This window comes from Capra hircus, chromosome 4 (genome assembly GCF_001704415.2).
Source record: "Capra hircus breed San Clemente chromosome 4, ASM170441v1, whole genome shotgun sequence".
Lineage (NCBI taxonomy): Eukaryota > Metazoa > Chordata > Mammalia > Artiodactyla > Bovidae > Capra > Capra hircus.
The window spans coordinates 105,792,301-105,818,075 of NC_030811.1; positions in this window are offsets into that span (position 1 = coordinate 105,792,301).

Below are 25,775 nucleotides of genomic sequence, written 5' to 3' on the forward strand. Positions count from 1 at the left end.
TTTCTCTTCCTTATAGTAAATAGCAGTATTGGCAGGGATGGATCACGGCTGTGTGTTTGCAGCTTCGTGAGTTATAACCAAGAAGAGGAGAAAGTAATTTAGTAGCTATTTATGTGGCTTCAAGGACTTGAACACAGAAAAAAGAGGCTATAATATAGAAAACAAGGTGAATATATTTTCCCTCGATAATAGGAAAGAGTGAAAGATGAAGGGTAAAGCATGAATTCTGTATAGAAACTGATACTGCAATTGAAGCATGAACAACGATGTAAAGCAAGAGCTTTAGGAGACAGATTCCTCTGGGCTGAAGTCAATCATTCTTGGTTCTGGGTGCTTCTCAGATACACAAAACCTCCAAGACAGCAGCCATCCGCACGATGAGAGGACAGGAACTTAAGCTTCACAAAAATATCAGGTAGGACTATATCAGCTGCACATAATCCAAATCCTGCTCCCCCATCCCATCTATTGATGTGTGGCTTTTGTTTCCTTGGCCATGAGATGGCTTGTCCACCTCTAGGCATTGTAACTGCATTTCTGGCAGTAAAAAAAAAAAAAAAAAAAAGTATGGGTGTGGTAAAGGGAAAAGGTGCATGCCAGCTCAACCTGTCCGGTTTTAAATAGGAAAAAAAAATATTTTTTTTCTCTTAGGACCACCCAATAGGTATTAACTTAAATCTCATTAGCCAGAACTGAGGACAATAGGAAAGCCTTGTCTGCAAGTTCTAGCTGCACAGCTGAAATTAAACTTGAAGACTACAATCAGTTCTGGCTCAATCTGCAGGGAGGGAGGAGGAAGAACGTATCTTTAATTTGGCTCATTGTTGTCCTGTACAAAATCAGAGTTCTGGTAATGAGGAAAAGGGAGAATGCTTATTGGGTGAAAAACTTCCCATGCCTGCAAGGAGAAACCAGTGAAAATCTGAGAAATTTAACCTCAAGAGAGAAGAACAAAAGAACGTGATTTTCTCTCTCTCTTTTTAAAAACTTTTTATTTGGGAATATAACCAATTAACAATGTTGTGATAGTTTAAGGTAGACAGTGAAGGGAATCAGTCATACATATATATGTTTCAATTCTTTCTCAAACTGCCCACCTATCCAGGCTGCCACATAACACTGAGCAGAGTTTCCTGTGCTGTAGGGACCAAGTAGGACCTTGTTGGTTACCCATTTTAAATACAGCAGTATGTATTATTGCATGTCGATCCCAAACTCCCTAACTATCCCTTCCCTCCAGCTTTCCCCCCGGGTAACCACGAGTTCATTCGCTAAGCCTGTAAGAGACCATGATATTTCAAAGTACCATGAGCAATCTGAGCTCATGATTCTAGTAGATAGCTTTTTTTCCACCAGCTCTCTTTTGCCTGTTTTTTGCTTCTAGAAAAACAGAGTAAGATGGAAATGAAAGGAGAATACATGTAAAAATAATTTTGTGAAAGATGCTTGACTAACCCCACTGAGATGGCTCTGTTTGGGGATCTCATTTGTTGCTTATACTCTTGATCATCCAACAGTAGATTTAGCTATAATTTTTTGAATAGCTGTTATAAGAAATAGACATAACTGTTCCTATTTTGTAGGTTAGAAAATTAAGATTTACAGAGGATGAGTCTCTTGATAACACAAGAAGTACATAGTGAATCTGGGATTTGAAGTAACATCTGAACTATTTCAAACACTCCAGAAGAGCTCATATTAAGTCCCTCATGCCCAAAGCTGAGTTGGGCATTTTGGACCACTTGAAAGCTGTGACTTTATTGCTGTGCCAAAGAACATTTCTTTGTTGGTCCTCATATTATGTTCATTATTTTAGAAAATGGAAATTTCTTACCTGTGATATTTACCTAAAAAAGTTATTTCCTGTGATAAAACTATAGATGTGAATAAAATAACACATTTCTTTCCTTTTGATACAGATTTTATTAGCTTTATCTATTCACACTGGTATGGACCAGAAATGTAAAGTGCTTTTGCCATGTCAATTGATATAGTCATGTTGTTTTTCTTCTTTATCTGATTGAGGTGGTAGTTTATGTTGGTTGATTTTTAAATGTTGAACCAATTTTGCATACCTGGAACAAAACCCACTTGGCCATGATACATAATTCTTCTTATACATTGTTGAATTTGATTTGCTAATATTTTATTAACGATTTTGGTTTCTAAGCTCATGAGAGATATTGGTTTATTAGTTTTCTTTGTTCATTTATTAGTTTATTATTATCTTTGTTAGATATTAGTTTATTATTATCTTTGTCTGCTTTAGGTAGCAAGGTAATATTGATCTCTAAAATGAGTTGAGAAGTAATACCTCCTCTTCTGTTCGCGGGAAGACATTGTGTAAAATTCATGTTAATTCTTTAAATGTTTGATAGAATTATTTAGTGAAACCGTCTGGACCTGGAGCTTTCTTTTCAGCAGATTTTTAATTATAAATGAAGTTTCTTTGATGGCTATGAGTATTCAGATTATCCATTTTATCTTGCTTTAATTTTGCTAGTTGGTGGTTTTTGAGGAGTCATTCTATTTCTTCTAAGCTCTTGAATTTAGAATCATAGTTGTTCATAGTATTTCTTCTAATGGCTTCAGAGTCTTCAGTCATATCTCTTGTTTTAGCTTTGATATCAGTGGTTTGTGTCTTTTTCTCATTTTATATTTGTTAGACTTGCTGGAAGTTTTTCAATTCTAATTCATTTTTTTCAAGAAACTAGTTTTTTCTCTTTATTAATTTCTTCTCGTTTTCTTGCTATCAAGTTCATTGGTATTATTTTTGCTCTTACTATTTCTTTTTCTGTTTTCTTTGAATTTTTTTCCAGTTTCTTGAAGTAGTAAATTAGATTATTGATTTTAGATCTGTTTTCTCTTCTAAATTTAACACTTAGGGCTATAAATTTCCTTCTCAGCACTACTTTAGATACATTCCATATATTTTATGTTGTATCATCATATTTATTCAATTGTATGTATGCTTTTATTTTCTTTGAGGCTTATTCTTTAACATAGGAATTATTTAGAGACATTTTTGTTTAAGATGTAATTGTTTAGAGATTTGTTTTAATTTTCACTTTTGTCAGAGAACATATGCTGTACAATCTGAATTATCTGAAATGCTTTGAGGTTTGTTTCATGGCCCAGGATATGTACTATCTTGGTGAATAGTCCATGAATACTTAGGGAAAAAAAGGTATATTCTGCAGTTGTTGGATGAAGAATATGTCAATTATATTCTGTATATGTCAATTATATCCTGTTGGTTGATTGTATCATTCAGTTCTTTATCCTTGTGAGTTTTCTGTCTAATATCTCTATGAGTTGCTAGGGATGGGGAAACATTATAAATACGGATTTTATTTCCCTGAATCCTGAATGACAGTTTTTATGGGTATCAAAAAACTGTTAACTGTTAAGCATAAGTTAACAGTTCTTTTCATTTAGCGCTGGAAAAATATTATGTCACTTCCATCTGGCCTATATGTTTTCTGGTTATAAATCCACTGACATTTAAATTTGTGTTTCTTATAGCTAATGTTCCATTTCTCTCTGGCTTCTTTCCCCAGATTTCTTTAGGTTTATTATATTTGGGGTTTGTCTACCTTTTTAGACCTGTGATTTTAAACATTTAAACAGATTTGGAAAGTTTTATCCATTATTTATTGAACACTTTAGCTCCATTTCTTTACCCCTCTCCTCCTAAGATTCTAGTGACATGAATGTTGGATCTTTCACTATTGTTCCACAGTTTCCTGAGTTGTGATTTACTTTTTTCCAGTCTGGTTTATCTCTGCTGTTCATATTGGGTAAAATCTACTGATACGTTCTCAAGTTCAGCAATCGAATCTTCTGTCATTTCTGCTCTACTCCTGAGACTGATAGTAGGGAATTTATATTTTTCTGGTGTGATTTTTCTCTTTTGGTTCTATAATTTGGTTCTTTTAAAAAATCTTTTGTTTCTTTTTAAGACTTTTCTCTATGTTTGTTTGTTTCAAAATAATCTATAATTGCTTACTGAATCATTTTTATAATTGTTAAAGTGCTTGTTAGGTAATTCCAACAGCAGACTCACTTCAGTGTTGATGTCAGTGGCTGTCTTTTCACATTAAGGTTATGATTTGCCTGGTTCTTGGTAACACAGAGATTTTAAAAAATTATATCTAGGACCTTTCGGCTATTATGTTAGAAAACTCTAGATCCCACTTAAAATTTTTATTTTATCTGGCAGTCAGCCTGTTTAGGTTTGCCATGCAGATCCGGGCCTACTTTTGTGAACTGTAATTCCAGTGAAAATTGGGAGGCTGTGGAGTATCATTTTTGGTTTCTTTCATGCACTGGGGTTCCACTGGTCCCTGCTGCTTTGCTCGAGTTATAGAAGGAACTTTCCCATTCTCCATATGATGAGGGAGGCTCCAGCCCATAAAGATGAAGAGTGCTTCCACCAGGCAGCCAAAATATTATTCTAGATCTTCCTTATTGATGCCTTCAGCTGTGTGAAGTCCCGTGATAGGGTGGCTGGTCTCAGGCCCAGCAGAGAGGCGAGTACTCCTCAAACTGGGGCTGCTTGCCATGTGATTCACCTTGTAGTTGTCCCCCCCACCCCTCCTTTTTTTTCCAGTTTCAACTTAGGCGAATTTCTGTTTTCTTTCTTGGAATCTTTACATTTCACTACCAAAATCTCTCACTGGGTTTGAGTCTTAATATGATATATATGAAAATTAGTAATGTATTCATGAGCTATTCAGCATAACTTAGGCATCAACAAGAATCTGAGAGTTTGTTTTTCTATATTGTAACAAGATTTTGAACTACAGAGGAACATTCCCTTTTAGACATTATCAAAGAAAAGATTTACTACCAATTCTTATAAGGGAGGTATTATAAAATAAACTATAGTTTCAGTGGGCATTTATTATTAACTGAGGGGTGACAAGCCCTTCTAGAAAAGTCAGGTTTGCTGCTGTTGCTAAGTCGTGTCTGACTCTTTTGTGACTGCATGGATTGTAGCCCTCCAGGCTCCTCTGTCCATGGAATTTCCCAGGCAAGAATACTGGAGTAGGTTACCATTTCCTTCTCCAGGGGATCTTCCTGATCCAGGGATTGAACCCAGGTCTCTTGCATCTTCTGTACTGGCATGTAGGTTCTTTTCCACTGAGTCACCACGGAAGCCCCAAGTGAGGTTTATTCACATATAGTCAAAGATGTTTCTATTTCAAAGTGTCAGTGGACAAACTATTTTCTGAGCATCGTAAAAAGCAGTTCATTAACATTAGATGAGGATATGAGGTTGTTACATATTGTAACAGTGTTGAGCCAGGCTGAAGCGCTTGCTCAGGTTTACATACATCTATCCATCATGCCAAGCTTCTGAGTACTGATTACGTAGTAGGCGCTGTGTTAACTGCTTTAGGGAATTCAGAGATAAATGAGATTACAATCCCTTTATATTTCAGAACTAATCTTTCTAGCTGTATCCTCTGCCACTTCCGATAATGTCTCCCTCTGAACCACGCCACACTCACTGCACACTGGCTCCCATTCTGTCTTTTCACAGCTACAGGCTTTGGCTCAGGCTGTTTTTTCTCTCTGAAAGACCCTTTCCTTTCCTTTTTTTTGCCTAGAAAAAACCCTTTACCCAACTCAAATATAACTGACTCTGGGAAGACTCCTTAACCTCCTTAGGCAGACTGAATCACTGCCATGGAAATTTTCATCTCTTCGTATTACTAGGTATAACATTTTGTCATGTTATAATTGATCTGCCTCTCCCTGCTACTTGGGAAGTGACTGTCTTATTCTTTTGCCTTTCCTCAGTGCCTAGTACAGAGGTGACAAATGGAAGACTTTCACTGTATTTAATTCGTCCATCCATTCATTCAACAAGTAATTTTTAGGGCCGTCAAGTTTGGTCGCATAGGTTGAACGTAACACGATTCTAGGGAGTGCCGTTCAGGTGAACTATGATGTACTTCAGTCTGTTGTACAGCCAACTGCATGATGAGCCTTATTTATTGAGCACCTGTAGTGTATCAGGTGCTGTCTAGGAACACAGCAGTGAAAAAATGTACAAAATGCATCCTGAATGAATGATTTGGCCCTTGTTTTATTCCTGGGGCTCCAAAAAACCTTTTTCCATTTTTGGTGATATTCTGAACATATGGTACTTAGACGGTGGTAATCTGCATAAGTTATTAAGTCTTTGTTCTGGCTTGAAATTGTTATCAGTTCAGTGTGAAATATTATGTCATGCAGCTCAGGTAATTTTTTTCACGTAAATGGTGATGACTTGTGTTTCCTAAAATGAAAATGGGATTAATGATTTGTTTCCTCTAACTACTACGTGTAGGTTTTTCCCTATTTCATATTTCTTAAAAGTCATTCATTCCTTTATAGAAGCCTGCAGAGTAAACTGATAAAAATAACAAATATGGTTGATCAGAACCTACAGAATGCATTGTCTGTTCCTCCAGTGTATATTGCAAGAACTGCCCAGTTACATTTCAAACATATTGTCATTCATTATTTTGAATATGAAATTAAAATTAATGATTAGTCTAACAAAAGAACCACAAGTGATCACAAATATACATTTACCTACATGATTTGTGTTCTTAAAAATAATCCTTTGCACTAAATAATAGACATATATACAAAACCTCTTGTGGTTCTGTTTCAAGACAAGTAATTCCTTTCCAATTCAAACTACAGTCTTAGACTTTCCTTTGATTTAATTTTATTGATTTCATTTTCTTTGACAGCAACACATTTGAAAGAAAAAGGCATTTCCACAAGGCATAGAATAGGAAACAGGCTTAAAGTGTAATTGGAGAAATGAAAGTGCATCTTTTAACTTTTGTCTTTGCATCTTACTTAGGGACTATTCAGCTTTGTAGAATCTGAAGCTTATACAATTAAAGACATTGTCTTTAATGAAAAGAATACAAAATTAGACATAACATGAATATTTCAGCATGAGATAAGAAATCAAAACAAAAGCTGACAAATACCACAACTAAAACACTAGATTAAAGCTCTAAAATGTTTACTTCTCAACATTTCTGTATAATGTTTCAACATTCTTTTGGTCACCATTTTATAGTCATTTTTATGACAATGCTATGTAAACTCAGTATTATTTTCTTCAGAGACAATAGAAATACAATTCAATCTTTTCTTTACAGGGTTGATCAAAGTTTGCTTTTTAAATTATTGCTAGTTAAGATCCACAGATCTGTAACTTTTCACACAGACATACTTTTTGTTGGGCTGCTACAGGTTTATGCCTTGCAAACAAAGGCATTCTGAACACTTGTGTATCCTACAATTTCCATCAAAAAGGAAACACAAATCTTGTATATCTGTGCGGCATTCCTAATGAGAGAGAGCTTCCACTGTGTGTTGGTATCAAGGGTGCTCTGCTGACAATTTCCCACATGTGATCATTGGAAGAATTTTCCATAGGTGAACTTCAGCGCTTGGTTCTTCTCCTTATCATCTGCTCCTGATACTATGAGGAGGGAATACTATATTCCCATATGATCTCACTCCTCACTTCTGTCACATGATGCCAGGTAAAGGAGCAGGGTAGAAAGCTGTGACTGCTCTCTCTGTGCATGGAAGTGATTAGAATCACATGAATATATCCCACCACATGCAAACTAAATGTATCCCAACTAGACTTCCCCACGGCTGGATCCCAAAATTGCCCATGGTCATTATAAAAGAGGATAGTTTTCCTCCACCCTCGTAAGGTCCCTGCTTGTATCTGCAAATTAAACTGATAAAGACAGGTTAATAGAATAAACACATAAAACTTTGTTTAATATAAGTTTTATGTGAAGCAGGAACCTTCATAAGGAAATGAAGACCCTAAGATGTGAGTGTTTAATGCTAGGTTCCATGAAGAGTGGACATGGGAGAAAATGGCAGTTAACTAATGGGAAGTAATTGTATTAGACTGGGGGAAATTTAGCAAGGCCTGCTTGTTAGGGTTCTTTTTCATGTTCCTTTGTTATTTTAGAGATTAAGATACTCCTTTCCTCAAGGTATCGGAGAAGGCGATGGCACCCCACTCCAGTACTCTTGCCTGGAAAATCCCATGGGTGGAGGAGCCTGGTGGGCTGCAGTCCATGGGGTCGCAAAGAGTTGGACACAACTGAGTGACTTCACTTTCACTTTCCACTTTCATGCATTGGAGAAGAAAATGGCAACCCACTCCAGTGTTCTTGCCTGGAGAATCCCAGGGACGGGGGAGCCTGGTGGGCTGCCATCTATGGGGTCGCACAGAGTCGGACATGACTGAAGTGACTTAGCAGTTCCTCAAGGTATAGAGAGGTCACCTCTCATTTGAGGGTTTTATGACTTGGTTTAGGGAAGAAGGAGAGGGTGGGGTGAGAATAACAGCCCTGCTTCTTCCATTTGCTCAGACTCCTACAACTTACAATATTCAATATGCCAAGGTGCCATATTTTGGGATAGTATATCCTGAGCCCCATCATCACCTTAATCCCATATGACACAATGGGAAGTAAGACTCCAAAACTAGTCAGAGTAGAAAGGGGCAGTGATCTTAAGTAAATGCAGTTCAAATATCAATGCTGTGCAGAGTTTACAGAAGCGTGTAGCACTGTGCTTCGTTGCTCAGTCATGTCTGACTCATTGCAATCCCATAGACTGTATAGCCTGCCAAGCTCATGACTGAACAAAAATGTTGAGAGGATCCCTCCCAGAGTCTTGAAGATACCTAGGCAAATGTAGGACCCTGGACTTTAGCTTCATTCGTTTCAGAGTAAAACTCTGTTGTTCTCATGGCTTCCTCAAGGGAAATGACACATAAGACCCACATAGAAATCTAGACAGATGGCCCCTGCTGTGTGGTCCTAAAGTCCTTAGATTATATCCTTTTTTTTAATGTCCAGATAAAATGACTTGAGTTCAAATATTGCTGTGCCCTGATACACTTTCCAAGGATCCTGGGATTCCTAAGAAGGAATGGATGCTTTCTGTCTCCTCATGATTATCAAGTCTTGTTTCAAATTCCTCCTAGTTTAATTTAACTTTTGATAACCTTCCACCATCTTGGTACTGCTGTCTGAGCCAGTTGTAGATGCAACTTCATTCATTTCATTCCTTAACAATAACAATAACAACAAAAGCACTAGTACCACAGTAAAGGGATATGAGAACTTCCTTGTCTTGCAGAGAAGAATGAATTGATGAAGAACCTTTTTATGCAGAAAGGAAAACTGTTACCAAACTCAGGTCTGGCTGCTTGTTACTCAAAACCTGAGAAAAGACAAATGTGGATAGAAAGGAAAGTTGCTTGTAAATTTCTGAATTCAAACAGTTCATGGAGCTAGGAATCAAACATTACGTTATGATCCTCTTGATGGTAAGTAAGAGAAATAAACCTAAACTGACTCTAACAAAAGAAAGGATACAAAGCTCTCTGATGTTACCTGTTGATAGGCATGAGACTGGGCCTCAGGAAGGGATTCACTCTTTACCTCTTGGGTCCTCATTTCTTCTCCTTCATGGGTGTCTGCTTTGTTGCCTCTTTCTCTTCAGTGGTGCATGGCACCTTGTCTTAGAACTGGCAAAGTAGTATCAGGGTATGGTGGCTAATATGGAAGTCAGATAGGAGCTTTGCCATAACTTATCAAGTGTTCTTGAGCTGGTCGCTGAGGCTGTACTTACAGTAGTCCTTTTAATTGGCTGGGCCTGTTGCAATAGTAAGTCAGGATGGATTTCAGTAATTGTTTCCATAATTAAACAGCCTCCATAATTTCCCTCATGCACATATTTCTTTTCTGAGATATATGCCAGGAAAACCTTCCGAGTTTATCTGCAGCATAACTGTTGTGCTACCCTGATTCATCCTGGAAATGGACCGGAAAAACACATTCACTTGAGCATGCAAACATTTGATAATTTATACATTACTCATCCCGGGGTTTTTGCCTTATTTAAATGGATAACTTGAGACTGATTCCCAACCTCAAGATGAAATTTCAGGCACTGAAGGAAAGGATGAGACAATGCAGACGTTTGGGGACAACACTAACCTAGCCAACATTCTTCAAATTATTCCCTACTGCTATTATCCCACTTTGGACATTCCTGAGGATGTCATTCGCTTGCATAGAGAATATTATTTAATTTAAATGTCTAGATAATTGCCCTGCTTTCTACATTACTCAGGGTAGACAAGGTTATGCTATGCAAGAAACACTCCCCCAAATGCCATGTGCTTAAAATAACAAAGTTTTATCTCTTATTCATGTAATATATTTATCTCAGGGCAGCAGAGAGACTCTGGTTGATTCAATTACTCCAGTCCTCCAGACTCCACCATATCCAACAGTGCTAGTTGCCATGCCAGAGTAGAGTACTCTGGAGAATTGCATATTAATACTCAAATACTCCACATCACTCATAGTGAGTCTGCTTCTCTGACTGTCCAGTAACTGATACAAAGGCACTTTCTCTTTCTTTTTATTTCTCTTATAGGAACCTACCTTGTGCACACTGAGAGATAAATGGCTAATAATTTAAATGTTAACTCCTTCCAAACTGATATTTTAACAATAGGTTAAGTGTATAATTTAGACAATTCACTAAACGAAGGATCTATGAGTACACGAAGTTTTTCCTAACCCTAATTCTGCCCAAGATTACAGAGATCTTGGTCACGACGCTTAACATCTTTGGACTTGGGAACTAGTTCTGTCATAGATAAAATGAGAATAACAGTGTGGTGGAAAAACACTGTTAGGGAGATGGAAAACCTAACTTCTAGTCTCACCTCCATCACCAAGTGGTTGTGAAGCGCTGGGCAGGCCATTTAACTTCTATGAGCTTCTGCATTTCCATTTTAAAAATATGGAAGTTGGCTCTTGGTCACCAAATTGGTATACATGTATCTCTGAAAATGTACAAAGACTTTTTAAGGGTATATGGGCTCTGTGGTTTTAAGGGGATCATTTTGCTTATTCCCAAATTCCATTCATATACTTTCCCAGCCTTTTGCAGGCTGCAGTTTTCTACTTCTTGGATAACTGGCTTTCTCTCTCTCTTTTTACAAAAAGTCTGTCCTCCTGTGTGGTGTGTGCTCAGTTTTGTCCAGCTCTTTTACGACCCCATGGACTGTAGCTTGTCAGCCTCCTTTGTCCATGGGATTGTCCAGCAAAACTATCGGAGTGGGTTGCCATTTCCTTCTCCAGGGGATCTTCCCCACCCAGAATCGAACCGATGTCTCCTGTGGCTCCTGCATTGACAAGCAATTCTTCATTGATGAGCCACCTGAGAAGCCCTCATCTATTCTAAATCCTACTTTAATATATTGCCCTTGGAAGTAAAGACACCTAGGACCCGAAACAAAAGATCATTTTGGATACTGGTGTTTGGAGAAGCCTCCTCTACTGACTTATAAACATATGACAAGGCATTCTCATTTTGCTGACCTTAAAGTTTTTCTGAAAATGGTGAAAAGTTACCTTGAAGTTAGGATGTTTTGGTCCTTGTTGGGAGGTTCTGAAATTAAATGTAGTGTAGAACATAGAATATGGGTAGAGTATTGGCAAACATTTAGCAAGCCCATCTCTACCATCCCCTGTCAGAAAATGCAGTTCTTTTGACAGCGAATTCTAGGATGATTTATTTTAATTTTTTCTTATCTTGCCTAATCTCATATCTTGTAATTATACGCAAGCAATTTTGTTTCAGGTTTTCTCTATACTCATCTCCTTTTTATTAGCTGAAAAGAAAAGTAACTTCAAATAGTCAAAATGGAACAGATTAATGATGCTCTACCTCTAATTTCAACTGTAAGGTTTAATGGATTATTAGACTTTTCAACTTATACTGGATAAAACCACAGATTCAAATTATAGATGATTTCTTTTAATAACAGTGTGAGGTTTTCAACGAGGTACCTAAAACCTATATTATCAAATCATATCGTGAAGTATTCATACTCATTACAATCCTTTCGTTATTTTATGAAATGTTTAATATTTTTATTTCCTATTAACACAAAATATTTTTAGAACTGATTACTTGTTAGTAATATGTATCTTGCTTGTTCATTTAATATGTAAGTAACATTATATCATTTGTATCTAAAAAATTGATGGAGTGATTTCTGAATTATTTCTAAAAGCCAAACTCATGCAGACACATTTACTGAGGAAAATCCAAGTCTTTTATCTTACAGCTTGCTTCACAATAACTTACAATTTTAGCTGTACAGCATCTGCATGAAAATAAATCAATGGAAAATTAATACTATTTTAAGGACCTCCTGTTTTCAGTTCAACATGTAAAGTGCTTGGAAGTTCTTATAATAAGAAGAAAGCTGAAGAAAATAACAACCAACAACTCTTCTTAGGTCCATCAGAGAAATGAAGTCCGAGGCAAACACTTGGCCCCCAAATTGGGCAAACAGGCAGAGGCGTAGAACCACAGCTCACAGGCAGCAAGAGCTGGCGGCAACGGCTATCATCTGGGACCAGTAATTGCAGTAACACTTTAGACTGTAATTGATGAACTGCTTGAGGCTCAGTGTGGACTGACTTCACAGTTACTCCACACTGAGGGATCCAAGCTTTTTTTGAGCTTTACACCCAGAAGCCTTGGTTCTCACAGTGAAGACTCAGCAGGAGGAGGGGAAATACATTTTGAAAATACATCCAGAGCTCTCCACAGCCAGGCCTGCCATCAAAGGAAATTATTTGATCAGAATGTAATGGACTGGGTTTTCACCAAATCCTAACCCACTTGAGGAAAAGGAAATGTCCAACTCAGGTTCATTGAATGACAACTTAACACCATATCAGCAGGGCTTCAACACAGTGATAGAGGGTTACAGCTAAAAGAACTGCAAGCCTCAGATGCTATTTAATTAATCTCTGGGGCATAAAAAGACAAAGAAAGAAATAAAAGCAAAGACTCTAGAGGAAATTTTAGCCGCTGACACACAGCTATAACAAACAATAAGCACTGCCTAACCCCTAGCCAGAGAAACATAAAACCCCATGCTAAAGTCCTAGCTACCTCAGCTCCTTTACCCAGTATATCATGTCTGGCTATCAAGAGAAAATTACAAAGCATACCAATAGGAAAGGAAAACACAACTTGAAGAGATGGAGCAATCATCAGAAACAGATATGACAAGGATGTTGAATTATCAGAGAAGGAATTTAAAATAACTGCGATTAATATGCTAAAGAATGTAATGGATAAAGTAGGTAGCACGCAAGAACAGATGGGCAATGTAAGCAGAAAATGAAAATTCTAAGAAAGAACTAAAGACAAATGGTATATATAAAAGCCACTGTAACAGATATGAAGAATACCTTTGATGGGCTTATTAGTGGACTAGACATCACTAGGGAAAATACCTCTGAGATTGAGACTATCTCAGTAGAAACTTCCCAAACTGAAGATCAAAGAGAAAACAGTAAGAAAAGCAGAGCAGAATACCCAAGAACTGGGGAACAACAGCACAAGGTTTAATGTATATACAATAGGAGCCCTAGAAGGAAAATGGGGAGAAAGGAGCGAAAGGCATATTTGAAATAACAGCAGCTGAGAACTTTCTAAATTTAAAGACAGGTACCTACCAACAGATCCAAGAAGCTCAGAGAAAAAGAAACATGATAAATATATATATATAAAAAATTGACCCCCAACCATGTCATAGTCAAGCTTCATAAAATTAAAGACAAAGATAAAATCCTGGAAGAAGCCAGAGAAGGAAAAAATAAAAATATCTTACTTACAGAGGGACAAGGAGAAGAATTACAGGAGGCTTTTTTCAGAGACCATGCAAGTAAAAGGAGAACAGAGTTAAATATTTACAGTGTCGAAAGGATATATTTGTACAAAAACTTAAACTTTCTTGAATACTTTTTCTATTTTAAAAGTTTCTATGATACACTGTTCCTTCAGTGGCCTTGAATAAATCATGCTTCCCAATATTCTGACTGCTTTATACTCTTTCCTTTTCCGTGTTGACTGTGGGCTTGGCTATTGGTTTAAGTGGTGGTTTTTAAGTAGTCTTTAGTTCTCTCTTTTTTTTAATTTTTAAACATAGCTAACATACAATATTATATTGGTTTCAGGAGTAAAACTGTGGCCTCCTTGGGGGCTTTCCTGGTGGCTCAGATGGTAAGGAATCTGCCTGGAATGTAGGAGACCTAGGTTTGATCCCTGGGTTGGGAAGATGCCCTGGAGAAGGGAATAGCTATCCACTCCAGTTCTTGCCTGGAGAATTCCATAAACAAAGGAGTGTGGTGGGCTACAGTCCACGTGGTTGCAGAGTTGAACATGACTGAGCGACTAACACACACTACTATTATGTTAGTCTCAGGAGTACTGCACAATAAATTTACATTTGTATACATTATGAAATGATCAGCACCATAAGTCTAGTTACCATCTGTCCCCACACAAAGTTACAACAGTATTATTTGACCATATTCCTTGTGCTATTTATTACAATCCCATGACTTATTTATTATGTAACTGGAGATTTGTTCCTCTTAATCCTCTTCATCTGTTTGGTCCACCCTCCCTTCCCCCTGCTGGCTCAGTGGTAAAGAATCCGTTTGCCAATGCAGGAGACATGAGTTCAATTCCTGGGCCAGGGAAGATCCCCTGGAGAAGGAAATAGCAACCCACTCCAATATTCTTGGAGAAGGCAATGGCACCCCACTCCAGTACTCTTGCCTGGGAAATCCCATGGATGCAGGAGCCTCGTAGGCTGCAGTCCATGGGGTCACTAGGAGTCGGACACGACTGAGCAACTTCACTCTCACTTTTAACTTTCATGCATTGGAGAAGGAAATGGCAACCCACTCCAGTGTTCTTGCCTGGAAAATCCCAGGGATTGGGGAGCCTGGTGGGCTGCCATCTATGGGGTCACATAGAGTCAGACACAACTGAAGTAACTTAGCTGCAGCAGCCAGGATTCTTGCCTGGGAAATCCATTGAACAGAGGAGTCTTGTAGGCTACAGTCCATAGGGTCACAAAAGAATCAGACACAACTTAATGATAAAACAAGGCCACGAGGAGTAGGCCCTTCCCCTCCCTCCTAGTGACTACTCATTTGGTTGCTGTACCTATGAGTCTCTTCATTTTGCTTTATTTTGCTGTTTTGTTTTTTAGTTTCCACATATCAGTGGGACAGCTTTGTATTTATCTTTCTCTGTGTGACTTATGCACTTCCCATGATAGTCTCCAGTTCCATCCATATTGTTACAAATGGCAACACTTAATTTTTCTGGCTAATTTTCTATTGTGTATCTATACCGCATCTTCATTCATTCATCTGTTGATGGACACTTGGTTGCTTCTGTACTTTAACTATTATAAATAATGCTGCTATGAACATTGGAGTGCATATCTCTTTTCAAATAAATGTTTTTGTGTTCTTTGGGTAAATTCCCAGAAGTGAAGTTGTTAGATGATATGGCAGTTCTTGTTTTAATTTTTGAGGAAACCTCATACATTTTCCATAGTGGCTGTATCAATTTACAATTCCACCAACAATGCTTGAGGGTTCCTTTTTCTCCACATCTTCACCAACAATTGTTATCTGTTGTCTTTTGGATAATAACCGTTTTTAAAAGTATGAGGTGATATCTCATTGTGGTATTGATTAGCAATCAATTGATTTCCCAATCAATCAAAAGACGATTGAGCATCTTCTCATGTCTATGATATCTGTATGTCTTATTTGGAAAAATATCTTTTCCTCTGTTCATTTTCTAATGAGGCTTTTTGTTTTTTGAAGTTGAGTTGTATGAGTTCTTTTTGTATTTTAGGTATTAACTCTTTATCAGATATATCATTTGCAAATATCTTGTCTCATTCAGTAGGCTGTCTTTTTATTTTACTAATAGTTTTCTTTATGTACTAAAGCTTTTTAGTTTGATGTAGTTCCATTTGTTTATATTTGCTGTTGTTTCCCTTGCCTGAGGAGATATACTCAAAAAAATATTGCTAGACCTCTATCAAAGAGATTTCTGCCTGTTTTTTTTTCTAGAATTGTTACAGTTTCAAATATTACACTTAAGTATTTGATCCATTTTTAGTTTATTTTTACATACGGTGTGAGAAAGTAATCCAGGGGACTATTTTCCATATAATAGTCCCGTTTTCCCCCACCATTCATTGCAAAGGTTGTCTTTTCCCTATAGTATATTCTTCCCTCCCTTGGTTTGTCATACACGGTCTTTGTAATGTTGAGGTATGTTCCCTCTCCACCCATTCTGCTGAGAATTTTTTTGTAAATGGATGTTGAAATTTTTCAAAACCTTTTTCTATACCTATTGTGATGATCATATGATTTTTATCCTTTTTTTGTTAATGTGGTGTATTACATTAATTGATCTACTGATATTGGACTACTCTTGTATCCCTGGGGAAAATCCCAAAACATCACAGTGAATTATCCTTTTCATATATTGTTGAATTCAGTTTGCTAATATTTTGTTGAGGATTTTCGCATCTGAGTTCATTGGTGATATTGGCTTGTAATTTCCTTTTTTGTGTGGTGTCTTTGTCTGATCTTGGTATCAGAGTAATGCTTGCTTGTAGAATGAATTTCAAAGCACTCCTCCTCTTTCAATATTTTGGGATAGTTTGAAAATAATAGGATAAGTTCTAAGAATTTATCAGTTTCTCCTAGGTTGTCCTTTCTACTGGCATAAAAATTGTTCATGGTAATCTCTTTTGATCCTTTGTATTTCTGTGCTGTTTGTAGTAATATCTCCTCTTTTGTTCCTGATTTTATTTATTTGGGCCCTCTCTCCTTTTTTCTTGATGAGTCTGGCTAGGGGTTTATCAATTTTATCTTTGCAAAGAACTAGATCCTACTTTAATTGAGCTTATCTATTTTTTGTCTCCATTTCATATATTTCTGGTTTATTCTTCATTATTTCTTTCCTTCTACTTACATTGGGTTTTGTTTGTTTTTCTTTTTCTGCTTCCTTTAGGGGTAAGGTCAGGTGGTTTATTTGAGATTTTCCTTGTTTCTTGAGGTAGGCTTGTATGGCTCTAGACTTTCCTCTTACGACAGCTTTTGCTGCACCCCATATATTTTGGATGGTTGTGTTTTCATTCTCACTTGTCTTCAGGTATTTTTTAAATTTCCCCCTTAACTACTTAGGTGAGTGACCCACTGGTTCTTTAGCAGCATGTTGTTTAGATTCCATGTGTTTGGTGTTCTGTAGGGTATTTTTCCCCGCTTGTAGTTGATTTCTAGTCTCACCTTCCTGGTGTAGGACTCCCAGTCCGGGGAGCACAGTGTGGGATTTGGACCCCTTTTTTCCTTGGTAGAACCTCTGCCGCTGTGATTATCTTCCTGCCTGTGGGTCACCACCTGAGAGTCGGGGTCTTGACTGTACTGCACCTCTGCCCTCCCTACCTGTGTCGCTGTAGCTACTTCTTTATGTATTTTGTTGTAGAAGTCTTTTCTGCTAGTCTTCCAGTCATTCTCGTATGTAGTTGCTCTGTAAATATTGTAATTTTGGTGTGCTCATGGTAAGGGTGAGCTCAGGGTCTTCCTGCTCCACCACTTCGGCCACACTAGCCAAGGAGCGCTTAGTTTTTAGTGGTCAGTTTCAGCCAATGAGACATTAGTGAGAATGATACAAGTCTTGATAAGTGCTTGTACCCTGGGGCTTGTCTCCTTGAGGCTTCTTCTGGGAACAGCTTTGCTATGAGAAGTCCAAGCAGACACATAGAGAGGCTTCTGTTAAGAGCTGGGGTCCCTGGCCAACAGCCACATCTAACCTCCCAACCTTTGATGAGTACCAACCGCTGGTCATGTGAGTGAGGTCATTTTGAACATTTTAGCTATCCTAGTATCTCATGGGAAGCAGAAGAACTATCTAGTTAACCCACAGAATCATGAAAAAGATAAAGTGTTGCCATTTAAATCCATTAAGTTTTAAGGTGGTTTCATATGCAATCACTGGATAACTCAAATGAATACTTTCTATAATTTATTTCTTAGTAGATTTTATAATATTCATTGATGTATATATTAAAGTCAAACTTTTTCTGACTTTCTCTGAATTTTTTTCCAAGTCTGATTTGACTAACTGCATTGACCATGAAGAATATCTTTTCTCTACATTTTTTAAATGTATAATTAATGAGCATTTCATAAGTCTTAGAAAAGTCTTCTTGGTAATCTTCCCAGAAACTGAGAAAATGAATGACTCAAATCATCGAGTAACAAGATCTTTTTGAAAGTCAGGTGGCTCCTAATTCTTTGCTTTCAAGAAAACTAAAGGAGGATACGATTAAATTGTTTCTGCAGGGTGGATCATTTTGTGATTTTTAGTATTTAACTGAAAAGGAATTTACTTACTTGAATAACATTGGTATAAAAAAAACAGATATGAACAAGATTACTCAAATTATTTATTTATAAAACAAAAGTAAAAATAGTGGGTCTTGAGTTCTGTGTTATTCTACCAATAACTGTTATCCATTCATGGACATAGGAGCTAAGTGGAAAAAAATATAGTCTTATTTTGCTCATTAAATAACTCATTTCTGGAAATTTTTACTTTCTTTTGACCTATTATATAATAGCAATAATTTTAATGATAGCTGAATCTGAAAGAATGTTTCAACATTTAAAGAGCTTTTTCTGTCACAGAAAAATATCATTTCAATTTATTAGCATATTTTGGAAAGAACTACAAATGATCAATTAAATATTTTAATCATAAAAGCATGATACTTAAATAAGAATTTCTGTGGGAAAATGAAATAGAAACACATTTCAAAAAGAAAATAAGAAAAACATACAATATCTCAAAGTAATGTAAAATGTGTTCATGCATTTTTAACATGTTCTGTAGATGTTTGCAAAATGGAATTGATCTCTTATTATTAACATAGTCACGCTGATTCACTTGTCCTCAGAGACATGCAGAACAGTCTCACCAACTAACGAAAACTCAGAATACTGAGATGTAAAAGACCAATCCAGGACTTTCTCTTCATCTGTAACAGTTATTACAAGTCCACACAGATTGTGCAGCATGTTCTACAAAGCAAGAAATGTAGATTTCATGTAAAGTAGGGGCTTCCCTGGTGGCTCAGAGGTTTAAGTGCCAGCCTGCAACGTGGGAGACCTGGGTCCAATCCCTGGGTCAGGAAGATCCCCTGGAGAAGGAAATGGCAACCCACTCCAGTATTTTTGCCTAGAGAATCCCATGGACGGAGGAGCCTGGCGAGCTACAGTCCATGGGGTTGCAAGGAGTCAGACACAACTGAGCGACTTCACTTTTCACTTTAGTAACATGATTATATGACAGCTACACACAGTTTATGTATGTGTTTAATCACTCAGTCGTGTTTGATTCTTTGCCACCCCGTGGATTATAACCTGCCAGGCACCTCTGTCCATGGGGATTCTTCAGGCAAAAATACCGGAGTGGGTTGCCATGCCCTCCTCTAGTGGGGATCAAGCCCAGGTCTCCAGCATTGCAGGTGGATTCTTCACCATCTGAGCCATGAGGGAAGCTCAAGAATACTGGAGTAGGTAGTCTATCCCTTCTCCAGGGGATCTACCCTACCCAGGATCAAACCAGGGTCTCCTGCATTGCAGATAGATTCTTTACCAGCTAAGCTACAAGGGAAGCCCATTCCACACATAACTTGGAATATAAAATAAAATGGAACTTGTAGTTTTAAGACTTTGCTACTTGAGTCACTAATAAAACTAACTGGTTGGGATAGCTGGCAGGAAATCTAGTAAACAAGGACATTTATTAACACTGGAGAACCATCTGCAAATTCTTATACTCTGTCGGCTGCCCAATAATCAATAAGAACAGACTTCATTATAGGCTGCAAAAATAAAAATCAGGCTTTTAAAGTATCAGTTGAGCTGTTTTGCAGTTTTCAAGTCTCAAAGATTCATTTACTTTATATCCTCCTGAAAATCTCTTCCATTCTTCCCCTACTTCCTATGCCCACAGCTATTGTTATAGGAGAATATTACGGTAATCAGTCAATATCTGATTAAAAGTGTGCAACTCTTTCATTATCTCCACGAGGTGATTGACTTCCTTTTGCCTGAGCTGTGATGATCTTCTACGTTGCTGCAGTGTATGTAGATTCCAGCGCCATTTGTTTAGTGTGGGTGAGCACATTTTCTATGTCTTTTGTATCAAAATGTGGAGAAGAGACTGCTCATACTCGGCAGGGAGATAATTACTATTGAATAACTACCGGTCACTTCCTCTCTGGGCTGAATGTTTGATGTTTTCTGACCCACCCCCGTACCCTGCTATTCCAACACGCACACAGCCTATTTGTTTCTGTACTTGACTTCACAGAATATCACTCATCAACCATTTCAGTACACTTCATAGCTAGTGTTTTCTTTTGCAAAAAGTTTTGGGAAGATCATACTGTTGGATAAGCAGGAAGAAAAATACTTGTGTTGTGTGGGGGTGATACATACCTATCTCACTGCCAAGTTGACTTTCAATTATCAGTGGTAAAGGAGATATAAATAACAAGAAAATTGAAAATGTCAAATAATAGTTTCTCATTGAAAACCAACAGATTATATTAGATTATATTAGTATCCCTTCTTTACCCAGCTTTTTAGCGGAATGAATAAGTAATATATTCACCTCATTACCTTCTGTACACCCTCTGGTAGACAAGCATATAATCAGTTAGTGAAGATAGTCAGAAATAAAATAGGCAGAGAAGACTGACAAATACAGACATGCATAATTTGCCTCTGAATAATCTTGATTAACGACAAATCAAAGCTTTTAACATAAACGCAAAGAAGCCACTTTGCAGCATTGTCTCTTTTGCATAATATAGAAAAAAATAGAAATCAGCTACAAAGACAAGATACTTTCTATTCTTTTTCTCGGAACCTGATGAATATCCTTAATTTTTGATGTCAGGAATAATTTTAGAAGTCTGATGGAAGTTATGGACTCTCTTCTGAGAAAAATGCACAATGATAAGAACACTAGAGGAACGGCACAGAAATAGAAGAGTATACTTGATGCTCCCTGGAGTTATGCGGTGCTGACATACATATATGGTTACTATCCTTGGGACCCCAGATTAGTGAGCCCTGCTATGCTTGCTCTCTGCTCTGATCTTTGGCAAAATTCAGTTGGAAATCAAGTAAGCAAGTTTCTATTTTCATCTAGACCAATGGGTTTCCTAATGGGAAGCTGGGGCTTCCCAGGTGGTGCTAGTGGTAAAGAACCCGTCTGCAATTGCAAGAGATGTAAGAGACATGGGTTCAGTCCCTGGGGCGGGAAGATCCCCTGCAGGAGGGCACAGCAACCCACTCCAGTATTCTTGCCTGGAGAAGCTCTTGGACGGAGGAGCCTGGTGGGCTACAGTCCATAGGGTCGCAATGAGTCAGACAGGACTGAAGTGACTTCCCACACATGCACATATCTGCTGAAAGTGAAAGTGAAGTCGCTTAGTTGTGTCTGACTCTTTGCGTCCCCATGGACGTAGCCCGCCAGGCTCCTCTGTCCATGGGATTCTTCAGGCAAGAATACTGGAGTGGGTTCCTACTCCTATGGAAAGGCAGGGACTGGAAGCCTACCTAAATCAGTAGAGGGGTAGTATTTCCAGGTGGCACTAACAGAAAAAGCTCAGTGGCTTTGCTCAGAATGTCACATTTACTTACAGAAACAACAGTATACTTACAGAAGAGAGGCAAATCAGTTTAAAAAATGCCATTGCCAGGGATGACCATTCCAATCAAAATAAATCTCTTGTGCCTTGCTGTGGCTTTAGTCTGACTTTGTCTTCCACAGCTGGCTTTATTGAATGTTCTAAACTTTTCTGCACATGAAATATTTTGAAAATGTAATTCAATTGCCAGTAGTACATGACTGTAATGAAACAAGGAAATGGCTCTTCAATGAGTTTTGGCTTTTTCTTTTTCTGGATTAGATGAGCAGCTGTTGGGCAGCAAGGCTACCAAAACGGCAATTTGAGCCAAATAAAACTCAATCAAATTGGACTGTTAATGCCAGTCAGACTTAGAATACTTGAGAGGAGTTTAGGGACAATGAGAGCACTCTAAAGGAGCTATTTCCTCTAAGTGGATCATTTCTTCTCTCTTACTTCTCAGCTAGCCCAATTTGCTCATATTTTCACATCTTGGAAATGACTTATTCTATGCTTTGATGTATAAGTACCAGCAGTACTAAAAGTTATGTTTTTTTTAAGATTGTTGATGTGGGGATGGAGGAATGATGAAGTATACTCAGTTCAATCTATGTGTTCTGCCATTGAAGAAACTCTTTTGAAAGACTGCTATATAATCAAGAGGACGTCCCTTGTGGCTCAGATGGTAAAGAATCTGCCTGTAATGCAGGAGACCCAGGTTCAGTCCCTGGGTCAGGAAGATCCTCTGGAAAAAGGAATTGCAACCCACTCCAGTATTCTTGACTGGAGAATCCCATGGAGAGAGGAGCCCGGCAGGCTCCAGTGCATAGGGTCACAAAGAGTCGAACACGACTGAGTGACTGACACTTTTACTTTTCACTATAAAAACAAGATACCCTGCTTGATCTGAGTTCTCATTTTTATTTAGAACTTCAGAATTACCTGTTGAGGTAAATGGGTTATTTTACGATTCAGGAGGCTTTGCAAAGTGACTTATAAGTAGGAGGAAGATGGTCTGGAACACAGGCCTCTTGGAACTTGCTACAGCGCATCTGCCCATGTGGCATGGACCTTCTTCAATTTTCAGGGCATTTTGTTAAGAAATACATGATGATGCCTGGAACGATTTTGAAGGAAAAAACCTAGTGCTAAAACTGCAGAGATGGCACTTCTGAATTCATTTCTCACCAAAAGAGCAAATAATCTAGAGAAAGTATATCTTTAACAGCATCTCAAAATATTCCATCTGGAGAGGCCACAACAAATCTAACTCCTGATCCCTGATTTCTTCGTCATGATACCCATCAGGATTCCTTGTACCTTCCTACAATATCATGGGGGGAAAGGAAAGCTATGTTGATAATTTCCTTGGTTTTATTTATCCCCATTGCAGAGAACAATGATTTATTTATTGATCAGCTTTGCCAAAATGTTTTGGAAAAACTAGGATTTCTTTAAAAGGGAACATGAGAGCCAGAATTGGGTTGTAGACCATGAATATTTAGTTCAAAACAGAGAGATATATCTTTTCCCTTCCTGTTTTTACATGGTGCCATGCAGTACGTTCGTGTGTTTTTCTTTAACCTGGAACTCAGAAAATGCCTGAGTAGTTAATTTCTTGGGATGCAAACATACTTCCATAATGTAGTAATTCATTTGGTAAAATTATCTAGCCAAGCAGATCTATTGGGAAATATATAATACATACTCAGGGAGCATGGGAAGGGCAGAACTGATATTTTGAAAGCAGGAGAGGATTCAGCAAATCAATTATGGTAAGCTCAGTATGCTTTGTTCATCTAAGGCCATCCCCAGACACAAGTGACCCATGACCTGTCCTGTTTTCAGGGAATAGCTAGCCACTTTGATATTATATTTGTGTATGTATGTTTGTAGATACAAAGAAACAGAGTATAGTCACAACTTCAATTGTTTTTTACACTGTTATGCAGAGAAGATGAGGTTCTCATATTTTCTCAAGGCTTAACTTGGTTTCCTTACAAACTGCAGTCCCAGAGTAGAAGGAAGAAAACAGGAAAAAAAAAAAAATTGATCCAAACTTTTGTTTCCTCTGTCCCCTTCTCCAGCTTCTTTCCAATAAATACTTGGGTAATGTGAACATGTGAGGCAGCACAGCCCTGTGCTGGAGGGAAGAGTTTAGGTCATTGGGAGTAGTATCCTCCAGCAGCTTGTAGCTCTGGGACCGTGTCCTCGGTCCACCCATCAAGGGCTAATACTGCTGACATTGTCAGCTGCTGTCTGCACACGGCAGAACAATGTCTGGCCACTCTGGCCTCCCTTGCCAACACAGCCTCAGTTCAGCTCTCATGGGTGTTAGAGGTTTCCCCCAATTCTGCTTCATCTTCACTGTGGGGAATTCACCACCAGCTCAGAGCTCTCTCCACTTCCCATTACTTCCACTCTGGAGCTGCAAGGCTTCCTGTGTCTCACCTGGCCACAGCCAAACCAAGAGTGCGCAGTAAAGGCAACTGTCAGGGAATGCTTGGGAGTGCTTTTTTCTGTCAAACTACACTGCTGGGAAAGATTGAGGGCAGGAGGAGAAGGGGACGACAGAGGATGAGATGGTTGGATGGCGTCACCAACTCAATGGACATGGGTTGGGGTGAACTCCGGGAGTTGGTGATGGACAGGGAGGCCTGGTGTGCTGCGGTTCATGGGGTCGCAGAGAGTCGGACACGACTGAGCAACTGAACTGAACTGAACACTGTTCCACCTGGTTTACTTAGATGTGGTTTGCTTCTGGTTGACAGTGCTAAGTCGGTTCAGTCATGTCTGACTCTTTGCGACCCCATGTTCTGTAGTCCGGCAGTCTCCTCTGTCATGGGATTCCCCAGGCAAGAATACTGGAGTGGATTGCCATGCCATCCTCCAGGGGATCTTCCCAACCCAGGGATCGAACCTTTCTCTCTTATGTCTCCTGCATTGGCAGGTGGGTTCTTTACCACTGAGCCACTGGGGAAGCCCGGATTCATTCTTAAACCCCGTGGGAAAACCCAGGACAAGCGGTCTCCTCTGTTCTTAGTCTTTCCTCACTTCTGAGGACCCTGTCAAGTCCTTACCTTGTCTTATTGTGTCTTACCTCGCCTCTCCTCATCTCATCTTCTTTTTCTAACTTCCTTCAGTCTTCCAGGAATAGCAAAAAAGCAGTCTTCTGCGCTCACTGCAAATCCTATCTCCTTTTCATTGTGGGTTTTATGGCCTAGAGGCAAGAGGGATATTTTCTCTACATTCCGGGTTGGACAGATTTTATAAACTGAGTCTTGGACCTTGTTATGTTAAAGAAGGGTTTAGAGGAATTTAGCAAACCTATTCTCTTATCTCTGTCTCTCCTCACCGTTTCTGTTGTCCTGAGGATCCCAAGAGCTATAAATCTGCAAATGGGCATAAATATCAGGGAGAATGAAGATGAATGGCCTTATTCTCACAAAGATATTATCCCTACCTATGCATAGGATTGTCCATTTTACCATGCATGTATGTTTGGATGCTATGTACTAACGCACAGTTTCATCATATATGAACCTTACTCCTTGAAACGTGTGTCAGAGGTGTGGACAGACACCACCCGTGCTCACCATGAGTACACGATAAGCAGGAAGATGTTTGAGGATATGTTCCCATTTCTCTAAGGCTGGATCCTCTTCCACCAGTGCATCCAAGCTTCATTGGCTTTACTGTACATTAGCTTTACTTGCTAGGAAAGCATGCACTTAAGGGAGACTCACGCAGCTCGGATGCTGTGTGAATGACTGGTTCTTCGCACTTTTGAAAGAATAATTTAACTAGTCCAAGTATCCTTCAGTAACAGCTCTGTTTTGTCTTTCTAGGATGTTGTGTATTTCAGTCTTCCAAGTCAGTGAGCATCCTGGTAGCCATCTTTTAAATAAGTCTTCCTGTCATATTGCATTTTGTTTCTTTTCTGCATCCTGGAGTGGAGAGCTACTTTTGACAAAGTTCCAGTAGGAGTGCTATAATTGCTACTCAATTATTGCCTTCCCCAGCAAATTCAGTTCAAGACCCTAAGAAGATTTCTCAAGCTCACAGCCATTTAACATGCAAAATTACA